General features: G+C 44.2%; 1 protein-coding gene across 6 annotated transcripts in view; it reads right to left on the bottom strand.

Annotated features, from left to right (window-relative positions):
• Window positions 1-13,723, bottom strand: part of nexn (nexilin (F actin binding protein)) — a 107,923-nt gene extending 94,200 nt beyond the window's left edge. For 3 of the 6 annotated variants that reach the window (XM_072574776.1, XM_072574774.1, XM_072574775.1), the window contains exon 1: window positions 13,417-13,721. The gene's annotated coding sequence lies outside the window, so the exon portion shown is untranslated. Of the gene's footprint in view, window positions 1-13,416 lie in introns of all 6 variants that reach the window. The other 3 variants (XM_072574778.1, XM_072574779.1, XM_072574777.1) reach the window with 2 other exon arrangements.
• Between the last annotated feature and the right edge of the window lie 3,835 nt (window positions 13,724-17,558).

The raw sequence follows: 17,558 nt of genomic DNA, 5'->3' as shown, positions 1-17,558 counted from the left end.
TAAAGCATAAGTCTGGATTAGAGTGGTGCTGGAAAAGCACAGCAGGTCAGGCAGCATCCAACGAGCAGGATAATCGATGTTTTGGGCAAAAGCCCAATATTAAAGCATAAGACAAGATCAAAAGGTTAACTTTTCTATCCATTTGGGAAAGTTTCTAACTCTGTGAAACTACAGAAAATAAAAAACTTCTAATTCAGACCAGCCAACTAGTTCAATTACACCCTGAACAATGCTGTCCTTTACACACAAGGTCTAATTCTCCTAACATATGAGTGCCTTGTTAGAAAGACCGATGGTCTGGAATCTATCTGAAGTACCCTATTACCAGTGCAGATTGATATTCCCTTTAGATTTACTTTTAATCAGAACATGAACTCAATTTAAAATGATTACGGGCTTCATGTCAATAAAACATCAGAGTAACGTGCACAGCTGAAAGTCAAGATTTCCTGACATGTCAGTTAACTGATCGTGTCTAACAGAATTATATTCAGACACACAGACTATTCTGGAAAGCTGATGGAGAAGGGCAGTGACATGTGTCTGATAGGAATGTTGACCCTGGTACAGATTGGGACCTGACATTGCTGCTATTCATTTCCCTCATGACACCAGTCAAGTTAAATGAGCAACAAAGTCATAAGACGTCAGCAGATTATTTACAAATGTTTGTTTTCAGGAACGTAACATTTGTTTCACATTTTGGCTCCTTGTCCAGTGATACTTTAACATTAAATTTCTTGCCCTCTTGTGAATGTTCCTCTATTGGCTCAGCCCTCCTGATGTTTGTAACCTCATCCAGCCCTACAAGCCATCAAGAACTCTGCATTCCTCCAATTCTGAACATACCCAATTTCTTTCTCCCTTCCATTGATGACCATGCTTTGAGCTGCTTCAGCCCTCAGATCTGGAATTCTCTCTTAATGTCCCACCAGCTCTCTACCTTCCTCCTTTCATATGCTCCTCAAAACCTGTCTCTTTAGCAAAGGAATTCTTTCAACCATCCTGCTATCTCCTAAAATGGCCCAGTAACAAATGCTGTCTGATTATATGCCCGAGCAGCATTTTGGGATGTTTTACTACATTGGGGGGCACTAGACAAGTGTAAGTTAAATGGGAGCTGGTGATGTAATGGTAACCCAGAACTCCAGGCTAATGTTTTGGAGACAAATACAGAAAATACTGGAGAAACTCAGTAGGTGTGGTGGAGAGTTTGGAGACAGAAACACCTTTGAGTCTGATACAACTCTTCTTCAGTTCAGCTCTTAGTCAAATTGGATCTGAACTGGATTTGAAACATTAACTTTGTTTTCTCTCCTCAAATGCTGTCAGATCTGTTGAGCTTCCCCAACATTCTCTGTGTTTGTTTGAGACTTCCCAGCATCCATGGTGTTTTGCCTTTATTCTAATGTGGTGGAGACATGAATTTGATCCCAGATGCTGAAACTGGAACTCAATTAAAATCTGGTCTAATGGTAACCATGTGACCATTGTTAGTTACTTTTAAAAAACCATCTGATCCAATAATGTCCTTTAGGGAAGGAAATTTATCATCCTTATACTAAAACAAAGAACTGCAGTTGCTAGAGATCTGAAATGACCCAAAACAGAAATTGCTGGAGAAACTCAGCAGCTCGGGCAACATCTGTGGAGAGAGAAACAGAGTTAACGTTTTGAGTCCAGTGACCTTTCTCCAGAACTGTCTTTACCTGGTCTGGCCTCCATGTGACTCCAGACTCACAGCAATGTGGGCAATTAGGGATATATAATAAATGCTGGCCAAGCCAATATATCTCATCAATGAATTAAAAATGGTTGTTGGAGTCTCTTCTCAGACACATCAGATTAAAGTTTAGCTGGAACATTCAACATTTTGGCAAGAGGTCCATCACTTTGTGATTAGCAATGGGCAGATGATGGCCTTATTGTATTATTGCTAAACTATCAAGCCAGAAAGACTCTGGGGACCAGGATTTGAATCCCACCACGGCAGATGGTGGAATTTAAATTTGATTTAAAAATCTGGAATTAGGTGTCTAATGATGAAATCATTATCACTTGTCAAGAAAGTCCCATCGGGTTCACTAATGTCCTTTAGGGAAGAAAACTGCCATCCTTACCTGGTCTGGCCTACATGTGACTCCAGACTCACAGCAATGTGGCTGACTCTGAAAAGTCCTAGGGGCAATTAGGGATGGGCAATGAATAAATGCTGGCCAAGCCAATATATCCCATCAATGAATTAAAAATGGTTGTTGGAGTCTCTTCTCAGACAATGATGCCCACATCCTGAGAATGAAAAATAATATACCAACCCCCACTTCTCCTCAGGTTTTTTGGTTACAGAATCAGTCCTCAGAGCTCCTCCCGTACCCCCCACACATTTCCACCCCTTCCTAGTGACTTTTATGTATCTATGAGCCTAGGCGTTGTGTTTCAGCAGCTTACTTGACTAGGAAGACATCACAGTCCACTGCAATCATGTCCTCAATTGATATCAGAGTAGGTTTACTGTCCATCAGATGTCAGTGGGAATCCCTTCCCCTTTTCCACTAAATCCAGCTCTGGTCTGTGTGCCAGCTCTTGAGATAAGCTAATGTACGCACAGATCTGCAATTATACCTTGAATCAGCAGGTCATATAGATCAATTAAAGGTTGCCTGAATTCTGTGGAGCTCCAAGTCAGAGTCTTCTACACAGAATTTAGGACTAACACCGACAACATAGTACCAGGGGAGTGTAGCACTGCCTGAGGTAATATCAATGATTAGAGTTTCTTGCCCAAAGACCAGACAATACAACTGGAAGAACAGCAGAGAAACTCTCCCTGGTGTCCTGTCCAATATTTATCCTTTGACCAACATCAAAAATGGAGAGTTTGAGTTCTGAGGAAGGGCCACTCAATCCGATTTCTCTGCACAGATGCTGCCAGACCTGCTGAGCTTTTCCAGCAATTTCTGTTTTTGTTTGATTTCCAGCATCTGCAGTTACTTCGGCTTTTATCACAAACAGAGAATTATCTGGCCAACATTTAGACCTCAAATCAATCCACCAATAACAGATTACCCAGTCATTTTGTGGAACAATGCTGTGCACAAAATGGCTGCCATATTTGTCTATAAAGCAACCTCCTTGGCACATCTCAAGGTGTGTGATAGTTGCTATGTAAATACTAGTTCTGAAAAATAGTCGCTGGACCCAAAACATTAACTCTGTTCCTCTTTCTCTCTCCACAGATGCTGCCAGACCTGCTAAGATTCTCCCACTACTGCTCAGATGTCCAACATCTGCAGTAGTTTATTTTGACCAAGTGTGATAGCTGCTATGTGAATGCCAGTTCCTCATTTTTTTCAAGTTGAGCTTTGCAAGAGGGACCTCAAAACGCAAATCTTTTAAGAGCTGTGGTGACTGGCTTGTGTTTGATGAGCGGTAACAGTCTTTAATGCACAGTGTTCCTGTTCAATATAAAAGTTAACCAAATTTTGAAAAAAGATCTGCAAAGGAACAGTAAAAAGCACTGCTCTGTTGCAAAGCATACTTTGGTTTACACACTAAAATTTGCACTTATAAATGAACAGCCCGGTCCAGATTAAAACAGTGTTGTACATCACAGAAGGTTCAAACAAACCAGCTTACTGGGACAAGTAAACTTCACATTCATTGCCTACTCATATAAGGTGTGGGTGCACAGGAACAATAAGGTTCTTAAGAATTTGGTGCCAAAAACTGCCAATCTGCTTTTGAAGTTATGAGACTGGCAGAAGATATGCTTTCATTAATAAACGGGAAAGCTTTCACTCACTGGAACTGTAGATTTGGGTGTGAACATAAGATGGCAGGAAAATGATGTGGTTGGAGAGGGTTCAGAAGAGATTTACAAGCATGTTGCCAGGGCTGGAGGGTTTGAGTTATAAGGAGAGCTTAAGCTAGGACAAATGTTCAGCACAACATCGTGGGCCGAAGGGCCTGTTCTGTGCGGTATTGTTCTATGTTCTATGTTCTATGAGAGGCTGGATAGGCTGGGCTGTTGTTTTCACTGGAGCGTAGGATGTTTAGGGGTGACCTTATGGAGGTTTATAAAATTATGAGGGGCATTGATAAAATGAGTAGCAAAGTCTTTTCCCTGGGGTCAGGGAGTTCAAACCTAGAGAGCATATTTTTAAGGTGAGGGGAGAAAGATTTAGAAGGGACCTGAGGGTCATTTTTTTCACTTAGAGGGTGGTGCGTACATGGAATGAACAGGTACACAAAGTGTAGATGCAGGTATAGTTATAACATTTAAAAAATGTTTGGACAGTTTCATGAATAGGAAAGGTTTAGAGGGATATGGGCCAAATGCAAGCAAGTGGGACTAGTACAATTTGGGAAACATGGTCGACATGGAAGAGTTGGACGAAACAGTCTGTTTCCGTACTGTATGACTCTATACCTCTAGATGTACAGTACCGGACAGATTTCATTTTTGGACCTATCTTGCTCTTTGCAACCTGCATACACTATTCCAATTAGCTTTCTAATTAACTAGTACCAAGACTCTGGTCATTCTTTACTCTAATATGTCCTGAGTTATTCCTTTATTATACCTCAGCGGAGACCATCTTTTCTCTGGCACACCTATTTACAAATACCACTTACTTCTTTCCACATTCCTTTCTATGGACATACCTTCAATTCTTTTGTCATTATAAATATTTTTAAAAATTTGTTTATGGGATGTGGGTGTCACTGGTTGGGCCAGCATTTATTGCCCATCCCTAGTTGCCCCTTGAGAAGGTGGGGGTGAGCTGCCTTCTTGAACCGCTGCTGTCCACTTGCTCTGGGTTGACCCACAAAGCCATTAGGGAGGGAATTCCAGGATTTTGACAGCGACAGTGAAGGAATAGCGATATATTTCCAATTCAGGAAGGTGAGTGGCTTGGAGAGAAATTTTTGTGTGGTGGTGCCCTCATGTACCTGCTGCCCTTGTCCTTCCAGGTGGAAGTGGTCGGGGCTTTGAAAGGTGCTGTCCAAGGACCCTTGATGAACGTCTGTAGTTCATCTTGTAGGTGGTACACATTGCTGCTACTGAGCATTGGTGATGGAGGAAGTGGATGTTTGTCATGTGGAGACAATCAAGTGGGCTGATGGTGTCAAGCTCCTTTACTGTTATTGGAGCTGCACCCATCCAGGCAAGTCAGGAGTATTCAATCACATGCATGACTTATGACTTGTAGATAATGGACAGGCTTTGGGAAGTCAGGAGATGAGTTACTCACTGTCATATTTCTAGATGCAGTTCAGCTTCTGATCAATGATAACCACCAGGATATTGATAGTGGGGATTTAGTAATGGTAAAGCCATTGATTGTCAAGGGGTGACTGTTTGATTCTCTCTTGTCGGAGATGGTCATTTCTTGGCATTTGTGTGGTGTGAATATTACTTGCCACTTTTTGGCAGCTGGATATTGTCCGGGACTTGCTGCTTTTGGACACAGGCTATTTCAGTCTCTGAGGAATCATGAACGGTGCTGAACATTGTGTAATTATCATCAAACATCCTCATGGAGGGAAGGTCATTGATGAATAAGCTAAGGATGGCTAAGCCAAGAGAAAACACTACCCAGAGGAACTCCTAGGAAATGTCCTGGAGCAGAGATGATTGACCAGCAACAGCCAGTTTTGCAAGGACTCCTTGATGCCACACTTGGTCAAATGTAGCCTTGATGTCAGTGTTGTCAATCTTGCCTCTGGAATTCAGCTCTTTTGTCCATATTTGAACCAAGGCTGTAATGAGGTCAGGAGCTGAGTGGCCTTGGCAGAACCCAAACAGGATATCACTGAGCAGGTTATTGCTGAGTAGGTGCTGCTTAATCAGTGCAACATCGAGGGCTGAAGGGTCTGTACTGCACTGTAATGTTCTATGTTAATAGCATTGATGATGACACCCTCCATCAGTTGACTGATGATCGATAGGAGACTGATAAGGCAGTAATTCATTGGGTTGGATTTGCCCTACTGTTTTACATACAGGACATAATTGGGTAAATTTCCCCATTGTCAGGTAGATGCTAGTGTTGTAACTGTACCGGAATAGCTTAGCTAGGGAAGCAGCAGGTTCTGGTGCAGAAGTCTTCAGTACTATTGCTTGAATATTAGATTAGATTAGATTAGATTACTTACAGTGTGGAAACAGGCCCTTCGGCCCAACAAGTCCACACCGCCCCGCCGAAGCGTAACCCACCCATACCCCTACATCTACATCTACCCCTTACCTAACACTACGGGCAATTTAGCATGGCCAATTCACCTGACCTGCACATCTTTGGAGTGTGGGAGGAAACCGGAGCACCCGGAGGAAACCCACGCAGACACGGGGAGAACGTGCAAACTCCACACAGTCAGTCGCCTGAGGCGGGAATTGAACCCGGGTCTCTGGCGCTGTGAGGCAGCAGTGCTAACCACTGTGCCACCGTGCCGCCCACTATTGTCAGGAACCAAAGCTTTTGCAGTATCCAGTGTCTCCAATCATTTCTTGATATCACATGGAGTGAATCGAATTGGCTGAATCCTGTTATGTATGATGCTGGGGACCACTGGAGGACACTGAGATAGATCAATCATTTGGCACTTCTGGCTGAAGATTGTTGTGAATGCTTCAGCCTTATCTTTCGCACTGATGTGTTAGGTTCCTCCTCCATCGTTGAGGATGGGGATATTTGTGGAGCCTCCTCTTCCTCCAGTGAGTTGTTTAATTGTCCGCCACCATTCAAAACTGATGTGGTAGGTCTGCAGAGCTTAGATCTGATCTCTAACAATCACTTGCTAATGCTGTTTGGCACGGAAATAGTCCTGTTTGGTAGCTTCACCAGGTTGGCAGCTCATTTTCAGGTATGCCTAGTGCTGCACTTGGCATTCCCTCCTGCGCTCCTCAATGTACTTCAAGTAACTGTACTGGTACCAACTGTGTATTACAAGTAATTGCAACTCAATTGTTTCTCTTTTTCTATGCACTGAGGGATGTCACTGCTGGTCAGCTAATAAAATATTCAGAGCATCTATTTATATCACAGAGATTATCACAGAAATTTTCCTGAGGCATCTCCCAAGAATTGCTATGATTTCATGCACACCTTCCCAAGATTTCCCTCCACTGCTAAGCACTTATTCCTCCCTCCTGTCTCTTGTCTCTGTCTTGCCTCTTTTCACCTGAAACCCATAACTATGTTTTTGTTCTCTCCAGACTTGACCAGACCAATGCACTCCTGACCGGACTCTAACCTTCACTGTCTGGAGACCTGAGTCAGTCCCAATTCTCACTGGGCCAGGTTTCATTGTCCCATCCCCCTGTGCTTTCAGTCCGGTGAGACCTCAGGTTTAAAATTCTTACCTGAATGTTCAATTCGGTTTGTGGCCTCCCCTTGATTCTGTAACCTCCTCTGTAACCTCCTCGGGGCGGCACGGTGGCACAGTGGTTAGCACTGCTGCCTCACAGCGCCGGAGACCCGGGTTCAATTCCCGCCTCAGGCGACTGACTGTGTGGAGTTTGCACGTTCTCCCCGTGTCTGCGTGGGTTTCCTCCGGGTGCTCCGGTTTCCTCCCACACTCCAAAGATGTGCAGGTCAGGGTGAATTGGCCACGCTAAATTGCCCGTAGTGTTTGGTAAGGGGTAGATGTCGGGGTATGGGTGGGTACGCTTCGGCGGGGCGGTGTGGACTTGTTGGGCCGAAGGGCCTGTTTCCACACTGTAAGTAATCTAATCTAATCTAAGCTGCAACCCTCTCAAAGGTTGCAACATTTCTTCAAATCTAACCTCAGAACATCTTCAGCATCCTTCAGCCCATCACTGGTGGCTATGCCATCCAGGTCAAAAGGTTTTGAATTCCCACCATTAACAACTCCACCATCCAACCGCGCTCTCCCTGTTTTGCTACAGTTTAAACCAAACACTTAGTCACCTACTTCAATATGGAACCAGTGAAATTATCTTTGATAATGTTCCTATGTAGCACCTTGGATTATCCCCTCTACGTTAAAGGTAACATCTGATCCATAGGTCAAGTCCTGATTCCCTGAGGAGGTTGAAGAGGAACTTGCAGAGTAATTTACCCTCTTCATCAAGCTTGGCTTTCCCCACTGTTTTTGGTTATGAGCTGGAACCTGAGTGGATGTGTGGGAGCCAATGAATAGAAAGAATTTAGCCACAATGGCCCCGGAACAGGGACAGGTTGGATGGACAAGCTAGCCTTTCCCTCCATGCCAGTTTTGTATGTTTGTATTAACAGGTGCCAAACAAGTCCAAGTTGTTGTTAGAACAATTTTGTACATCAAATGGCTGTAAGCAGCACAGCTTCAATTAAAAAACATGGTGAGATCTGATGGACTGCCTTCTCAGGAACCAGAACCACTTCAAAGAAAATGATCAGGACTTTTCACCAAAATCTAGTTTCCCAGGTCCATTATAGGTTGGAGAAAAAGTAGGCCGTTCAGCCCATCAAGTCTGGTCTGCCATTCACTGAGATCATGGCTGATCTGATAATCCTCAACTCCACTTTCCTGCCGTTTCCCCTTAACCCTTGATTATCTCACTGATTAAAAATCTATCTAACTCAGCCTTGAGTATTCTTAATGATCCAGCCTTGACAGCCCTCTCTATGGTACACAATTCCGCAGGTTCACTGCTCTCTCAGAGAAGAAATTCCTCCTCATCTCTGTCTTAAATGGATAATGCTTTATTATGCCGTCTGGTCCTAGACTTCCCCACAAGAGGAAAGAACAATTCTGCATCTACCCTGTCAAGTCCCTTAAGAATGTTTTATGTTTCAATAAGGTTGCCTTTCATTTTTCTATATTCCAATGAGTAAGGCCAACCTCTCTCCATCTCTCTTCGTAAGACAATCCCTCCATACCTCATATCAGCCCAGTGAACCTTCTCTGAACTGTCTCCGTTATCAAGATAGTCTTCCTTAGATAAGGGGCAAAACTGCCAACAGTTTTCCATCTCTGGTCTGACTTGTTTTGGCAAATTTTTGTCATCTATTGCCATTGAAATGAAGGCCAACATTCCATTTACTTTTCCTATTACATACTGAGTGTTAGCTTATTGTGATTCATGCAGAAAGACTTCCAAATCCCTTCATTCTGTAGCTGTCTGCAGTCTTTCTCCACTTAAATAATATTCAGTGTCTCTATTCTTCCTGTCAAGTGCATAACTTCACATTTTCCCACATTATATTCCACGTGCTAAGACTTCTACCCATTCACTTAATCTGTCTACATCCCTCTGCAGAACCTGTGTTATCCTAATCACTTGCATTCCACTTGTTTTTATCATCGCAAATAAGACAACAATAATCACTTACCTCATCCAAGTCATTAATATGTATTGTACACAATTGTGACCTAGCTCTGACCCCTGTGGGAGTCCACTATTCCGGGTTGGCATTCTGAAAATGCCTGGAAGAGCACAGCAGTTCAGGCAGCATCCAAGGAGCTTCCAGCATCTGCAGTCATTGTTTTTACCTATTCTGAAAATGCCTCCCTTGTCTCAAATCACTTCCTTCTATTAGATAACCAATCCTCTCTCCTTGCTAATACACCGCCTCCAACATAATGGCTCTTATCATATTAAGTCGCTAACGTGCAGTACCTTATCAAACACCTTCTGAAAATCTAAATATATTACGTCAACTCCTTCTCCATTGTGTAGCCTACTTATTACCTCCTCAAAGAATTCTAGTAAATGTGTCAGGCATGATCCCTCCTCTGTTTGGTGAAGCCATGCTGACTCTGCTTGGTAATATTATGTAGAGATAGTTCTTCTATAACGTGACGACTACATTCTTGTACAACCCTGTGTTTTGACAAATCGCGCTTTAGCAATAGCGCTTAAAGTGTTGGAGATGTAATTGCATTACAGCCAACACACGTTTTAAAAGTTTGCATGTTAGAAACTGTGTGCCCAATTCATTAATCACATTGCAGCAAATTCCCGTTAACGAAATGTGCACTCGCAGAGCAATCTGTATTTTTAAATGCTCTATCATTTACAGCTTTTATAATGAACTCTTAATATTTATACAATAGCATAATAAGCTAACTGGTCCATTGTTATCTGCTTTTTGCATCCTTCCCTTTATAAATAGAGGTGTTATACTGGAGTTTTCCAGTCATCTGGGACTCTTACAGAATCTAAGGATTCCTGGAAGACTATTGTATCCACTACCACTGTAGTTAGGAGACAGTAAGGACTGCAGGTATGGGTAGGCAGAGTCAATAGATGTGGAGCTGGAAAAGCACAGCAGGTCAGACAGCAGCCGAGGAGCAGGTAAGTCAATGTTTCGGGCTAAAACCCTTTGTCAGCACTGGGGAGGGGAAGGGAGCCCAGATGTAAATGGGGGGAGGGGGGTGGGGCTGGGGTAAGGGTAGGTAGGATGGTGATAGGTGGATGTAGGTAGGGGGTTATAGTGATTGGTCAGTGGGAAGGATCAAGTGGAGAGGTGAATAGGAAGATGGGACAGGTCAGGTCAGGAAGGTGAGGAGCAGGGGGAGGGCTGAACATGGGATAAGGCTGGGGTTGGAGGGATTTTGAAGTTGGTGAAGTTGATTTTGAGGCCATTGGTTCCTAAGCTCCCAAGGGGAAATATCAGGTATATTTCCTCCAGTTTCTGTTTGGCCTCACTCTGACAGTGGAGGAGGCAAAGGATGGACATGTCACCAGTGGTTGGGTGGGAGGGGAATTAAAATGGATGGCAACCAGAAGGGCAGGTTGGTTGGTGCGTGCAGAGCACAGATGCTCCACAAATCTGTCCCCGAGTCTGCGTTTGGTCTCCTCGATATAGAGAACACATCGGGAGTAACGGATACAATAGATCAGGTTGGATGATGTGCAGGTGAATCTCTGACGGATCTGGAAGGATTGTTTGGGGCCTTGGATGGAAGTGAGAGGGGAGGTGGGGGGACAAGTTTTGCACCTCTTGCAGTTGCAGGGAAAGGTGTGGGGGAGAAGTTAGTGCAGAGTATGGAGTTGATGAGGGAATCGCGGAGTGAACAGTCCCTGCTGAAAGGGGTGGAGAAGGAAATATCTTTTTATTGGTTGTAGTCGATGGAAATGTTGGCGGATGATGCGCTGGATTCGGAGGTTGATGGGGTGGTATGTGAGGACTAAGGGGACAATCCTTATTGTTGTTTTGGGGAGGGGGTTTGAGGACAGAAGTGCGAGAGATGGAGGAAATGCATTTGAAGGCATTCTTAATTGCCAAGGAGGGGAAACAATGGTCCCTCAAACAGGAGGATACTGGGATGTCCTGGAATAGAATGCCTCATCCTGGGAGCAGATGCAACGGAAGCAGGGGAATTGAGAATATGAGATAGCATGTTTGCAGGAAGGTGGGTGAGAGGAGGTGTACTTGAGGTAGTTGTGGGAGTCAGTGCTCCTTTAATATTCTGGGAAACCTCCCATCAGGTCCATGGGATTTATCAAGCTTCAGCCCCATGAGTCTCCCTAGCACTTTTCCTCTGCTGATAGTTATTGCATTTATTTCTTCTCCTCATTTTACCCCTTGGCCTTGTGAACCGTGAGGTAAAGCCCAGTACAGTCTACAGTCATGGCCCAGTGTGGACAAGAGGTTAGGTGCCAGTGTAGACCGGGTTGGAAGACTGTTGTTCTGAATGTTTTTCTTTTCTCTGTTTTATAATTTGTTCTGAAACCCCGCAATGCTGGACTTCTTAACTTCCCCATTTTTCTAAGTTCTGTAACTAGCGAAACTGTACTTAGTGACCTTTGTACCTAAGATGGCACCTTAAGCCGCAACTTGTAAACTTTTCACATACTCATTTGAGTACATGAAAATAAAACTAATTCTCATTCCGATTACTTCAAAACATCTTCAGAAACCAGTCAGCCAAAAATAGCTCTGATATTCGAGAAAGATGTTAAAATGAAACCAGTCCGCACTTGGATTGTATGTTTCTGTCTTCACTTGTTATTTGACTGGGTTGCCACAGTACCCTGCCTCTGGGCACATCACCCAGTCTGGCACACTGAGGGGGTACCACATTGTCAGAAGGCCTTGCTTGAAAGGAGAATGGGGGAATGGGGGAATGGGGTGGGAGGGATGGGTCTGTGGGGTATCCTAGCTAACTTCCATCCCTTAACCAGAATCATTAAAGTAAAAACAGATGATCAGATCAGGATAACATGGTGTTAGTTAATAGGAGCTTGTGGAGTACCACATTATAATACTCAAAATAAAACCTTAATTGACCCTAACACTGTTTGGGACATGAAGGGTGCTACATAAATGCACGTTTTTTCATTGATTTTTGCACAACTCAAATTGAGCGTCTCAGTTCGGAGTGAGCAGACTCAGTCAAAGATAGTTTGTACAATAAACGAAACCGTTCCATGAGACTTGGGGAAGGAGAGTTGTGGAGCTGTCAATCAGCGACCGGGGAAAGACGAGGAGCATTGCGAGCTCACAAACCAAACCTGGGACAGAGCGGGCAGCAACCTCCAACCCTGAAATTCATCAGATTCCCTTCAAAACAGAGATTGGGGGGTGGGGGGGGGAATGAGGTGAAACCTCAAGACCGGACTTTAACCCCTCCCAGCAGGTTTCCACCACATCGGTGGGGCTGCTGACGAGAGATGAGAATTTTCAAATAAAGTGCGTCTCTCTGAGTGTCTGAGTGTGTGTGTATTCCCGAGTGCCCAGTATCGTCTGTTCCTGACTGTGCGGGTGTCTGCAGAAAGTTGTGTCTTTGTTGTGTCTGTGTGTATCCGTGTCTGAGTATATCTCCATGTGTTTGAGTCTGACTGCATGTCTGTGTGTAGCTCAGTCTGTGTATGTCAGTCTGTGTATATGTGTCTTTGACTGGAGTGGGTGTATTTTTATGGGTCAGAGAGTGTCTCCCTGCCTATGTGTCTCTCTGACCGTGGGTGTTCCCTCTGTGTGTGTCTCTGACTGTGGGTGTGTGTCTCTGATATGTGTGTGTCTGTGTGTGTCTCTGACTGCATGTGTGTCTGTGAGTGTGTCGCTCTTAACTGTGTGTGTTTCATTCTGTGACTGTGTGTCTGATTGTGTCTGCCTGTGTGTGTGTGTGAATGAGTGCGTCTCTGTGACTGAGTGTGAGACTGTGAGTGAGAGAGTGTACAGTCCAGGAACTGCGGGCTAGATACTGGGGCTGCTGCTTTCTCCCCTTCCACACTGAGGGACAGGGGGAATACTGACTCCTCCAGACAGAACCCAAGGAGGTTTCTATCCTCACTCACCTACACTCTGTAACCACCCACCCCAAGACCATACCCTCCCCCCAGCACACACACACACAGATGTGTGAACAGCCTTTTAATGCTTATTCCATCACCTCTCGTCCACAACCAAACCAGTCTGCATTACAGATCCCCAGTTTCTCCCTCTGGTTTGAAAATGCCTTTACCTTGCTCCGGGGATAAGTTTGGAACCTCTCAGGGATGGGTCTTCTGGACGAGCTGGTTAATCCGCGGAAGTTCTCAGAGCAAAAGGGGAGCGAAGCTGCTACATGGACCGGACTGGAACCACCACTGGACCAGGCTCAATGCCGTTTGGGTAAAATTACGTCTCCCCCGTAGCAAGTTTCCATAAAAGTCCCGTTCGCTCACCGTCTACCGCATTCCAGGCGATCCGGGGCATGGCTCCTCCAGCTGTCGCCTGGAATATATTCGCTAGCACATGGCCGCTCAGTTGCTCAATTTCCTACCATCCCCTCCCTCCAACGATGCCACCAAACCCAGCTCGGATTACTGCTCATGGGAGGAGAAATTCATAAATCCAATGGAATCACATCACCGTCCCCCCTCTCACACTCATGGTTGCGAAGAACCTGCATTTGTGTAGCGTCCTTCAGAGCAACCTCACAGCGAATTCAAGATTGCTGGATTGTGGTCACTCTTGTCCTGGGGATTGCTGACTCCTAGACCTCTTCCCTCCCCTGAGAAGTGGTGACCCTCAGGTTAAGCCCCCAGCTATCTCCAGTGACAATTATAGGAAGGGTATGATTGAGCTGGAGAGGGTTCAGAAGAGATTTAACAAGATGTTGCAGGGTATGGAAGGTTTGAGTTATGAAGAAAGGCTGGGTAGGCTGGGATTTTTTTTACTGGATTATAGGAGATTGAGGGGTGACTTTATAGAGGGTTAGAAAATCATAACGGCATTATCTGAGATGACATGGCACCTCTTGTTAAAGTTCACTTGAGAATGTGTCTTTTAAAAAGGTTCTGGGATTTACATGTGAACGAACTGAAACCAACATGGTCATTCTAAAGGATGAGAGAGTTAGCAAACAATCCAGGGTTTTTTGCAATATATAATTTCAGCTTCATCACACTGTAAACTTTTGCTATAAATTCTGTGTCTTATGATCTTATTCTCCACAACCACCAGATGAAGGAGCAGCGCTCCGAAAACTAGTGCTTCTAAATAAACCTGTCGGGCTATAACCTGGTGTTGTGTGATTTTTAACTTTGTATACCCCAGTCCAACACTGGCATCTCCAGTAATGGGTATAGATAGAGATAATAGTAATTGTCTTTTCCCGAGGATGAGGGACTTCCAGACTAGGGGGCACATTTTTAAGGTGAGAGGAGAGAGATTTTAAAAAGTTATGAGGGGCAAATTTTTTACGCAGAGGACAGTTCATGTGTGGAATGAACTTCCTGAGGAAGGGGTGGATGTGGGTACAATTAGAATGTTTAAAAGGTATTTGGATGAATCCATGAATAGGAAAGGTTTGGAGGGATATGGGCCAGGAGCAGGCAGGTGGGACTAGTTTGAGATTATGTTGGGCTGATTGAACCGAAGGGTCTGCTTCTGAGCTGTATGACTCTATGGGACAGCAGCCTTATGGCTTGTTAGGAATGGTAAAGGAGTGCAGAGGAGGTTCACTAGGCTGACTTCGGAGTTGAGAGGGTTGGCTTATGAAAAGAGATTGAATAGACTGGGGCTGTACTCATTGGAGTTTAGAAGATTGAGGGGGGAATCTTGTAGAAACACATAAAATTATGAAGGAAATAGATAAGGTAGAAGGAGGGAGGATGTTTCCAAAGGTGAGTGAATCTAGAACGGTGGGTGGGGTGGGGGGGGTACATAGCCTCAAAATAAGGGGGAGTAAATTTAAGACTGAGTTGAATATAGAACATAGAATCATACAGCACAGAACAGGTCCTTCAGCCCTCGATGTTGCGATGAACTAATCTAAGCTCATTCCCCTACACTATCCCATCATCATCCAAGTGCTTATCCAAGGATTATTTAAACCTCCCTAATGTGGCTGAGTTAATTACATTGGCAGGCAGGGCATTCCATGCCCTTACCACTCTCTGAGTAATAAACCTGCCTCTGACATCTGTCTTAAATCTGTCACCCCTCAATTTGTAGTTATAGCCCCTCGTACAAGCTGATGTCATCATCCAAGGAAAAAGACTTTCATTGTCTACCCTATCTAATCCTCTGATCACCTTGTATGTCTCTATCAAATCCTCTTTTAGCCTTCTTCTTGCCAATGAGAACAGGTTCAAGTCTCTCAGTCTTTCCTCATAAGACCTTCCCTCCAGACCAGGCAACACCCTGGTAAATCTCCTCTGTACCTTTTCCAATGCTTCCACATCCTTCCTGTAATGGGGCGACCAGAACTGCACACAATCTTCCAAGTGCAGCACTTGAGGAGGAGCTTCTTCATGTAAAGGGTTGTAAATCTGTGGAACTTCTTGCCTAGTGAAGCAGTTGAGGCTATCTTGTTGAATGTATTTTAAGGCAAAGATACATAGATTTTTGAACAGTAAAGGAATTAATAGCTATGGTGAGAGGGCAGGTAGGTGGAGCTGAGACAACGAAAAGACCAGCCATGATCTTATTGAATGACAGAGCAGGCTTGAGGGGCCAGGTGATCAACTCCTTTACTCCTTTATGCGGTGAGGGCATCACTAACTAGGCAGCATTTATTGCCCAGAGGGGAGGTAAGAGTCAACCACTTTTCTGTGAACCTGGAGTCATATGTAGGCCAGACCAGGCAAGGATGGCAGCTTCCTTCCCTAAAGGACACAAGTGAACCAGATGGATTTTTCCCGACAATAGACAATGGATTCATGATCATCATTAGACTCTTAATTCCAGATTTAAAACAAAAATTAATTCAAATTCTATCATTGAACCTGGATCCCCAGAACATTATCTGGGTCACAGGATTAACAGTCCAGTGATAGTATCACTAGACCATCACCTCCTGCTGCTCCTATTTCTTATGTTCTTGTGTCATTTTACCTTTGGAGCTGGTTTGCTGGATGACTCAGTTGTCAATGTAGAGCAACACCACACACAGGCTCAATTCCTGCTATTGACTAAGATTATGTCAGTCCTTGCCTCCCCTCCTTTCCCCTGAGGTGTGATGACTCTCAGGTTAAATTTATCCCCAGCAGTCTCTCTCCAAGGAGGGAGAGAACAGCCCTCTGGGACAACATGACTATTTTTTAGCTTGTGTTTGACAGCAAAGCTCCCATAAATAGTTAGATGGGAGTGATGAGATGATCTATTTTTGTTCAAGGTGATTGGAGATGCCAGGTTACCAGGTAGAATTTCCCTCCACACTTGTTCAAGGCAGATTTGTGGGATCTCTTACTCTGAGAATGTTTTATCTACAAAGACCTCACTTCAACAGTGCAGCATTCCCTCAGTACTGCACTGACCTGTTAGTCTGTAGCATGTTTTCAGGGCTCAGGAATAGGGCTTGCATCTGCTTCAGTCAGAGTATTACCCTTGATTAAACATTTGATTAATGTCAGTCACTAAAATTGATAGTGGTAGAGTCATAGAGTAATCCAGATCAGTCCAATTCATCCATGCTGACTAGATATTCTAAATTAATCTCATCCCATTTGCCAGCATTTGACCCATTTCCCTCCAACCCTTTCCTATTCCTATACCCATCCATATACCTTTTAAATGTTGTAATTGTATCAGACTCCATCACGTCCTCTGGCAGCTCATTACATGCATACATGCAGCATAAAGTTGCCCCTTAGGTCCCTTTTAAATCTTTCCCCTCTAACCTTAAACCTATGCCCTCTAGTTCTGGACTCCTCTTTCCTGGGGAAAAGAACTTGACTATTTATCCTATCCACGTCCCTCTTGATTTTATAAACTTAATTGCTTAGATGAAAGCAAAATACTATGAATGCTGGAAATCTGAAATCCAGATTTGTTCAGAAGAATACTGGACTTGAAATGTTAACTCTATTTCTTTGGCCTCAGATGTCACCAGACCTGCTGAGTTTCTCCAACACTCTCTACTTGGCACTGATGCTTGATGTTTAGTGGCAATACTTTGGTCTTTGTTTTTGTGAATAGCTGCACGTCATTTTGTTTTGCAGCGGGTAGTGTCCCTGACAATAGACAATAGACAATAGGTGCAGGAGTAGGCCATTCTGCCCTTCGAGCCTGCAACACCATTCAATATGATCATGGCTGATCATCCTTAATCAGAATCCTGTTCCTGCCTTATCTCCATAACCCTTGATTCCACTATCCTTGAGAGCTCTATCCAACTCT

Source organism: Chiloscyllium punctatum, chromosome 7 (assembly GCF_047496795.1).
Source record: "Chiloscyllium punctatum isolate Juve2018m chromosome 7, sChiPun1.3, whole genome shotgun sequence".
NCBI classification, from domain to species: domain Eukaryota; kingdom Metazoa; phylum Chordata; class Chondrichthyes; order Orectolobiformes; family Hemiscylliidae; genus Chiloscyllium; species Chiloscyllium punctatum.
The sequence above is the reverse complement of the archived record's forward strand: the minus strand, read 5'-3'. Positions and strand labels throughout refer to the sequence as shown.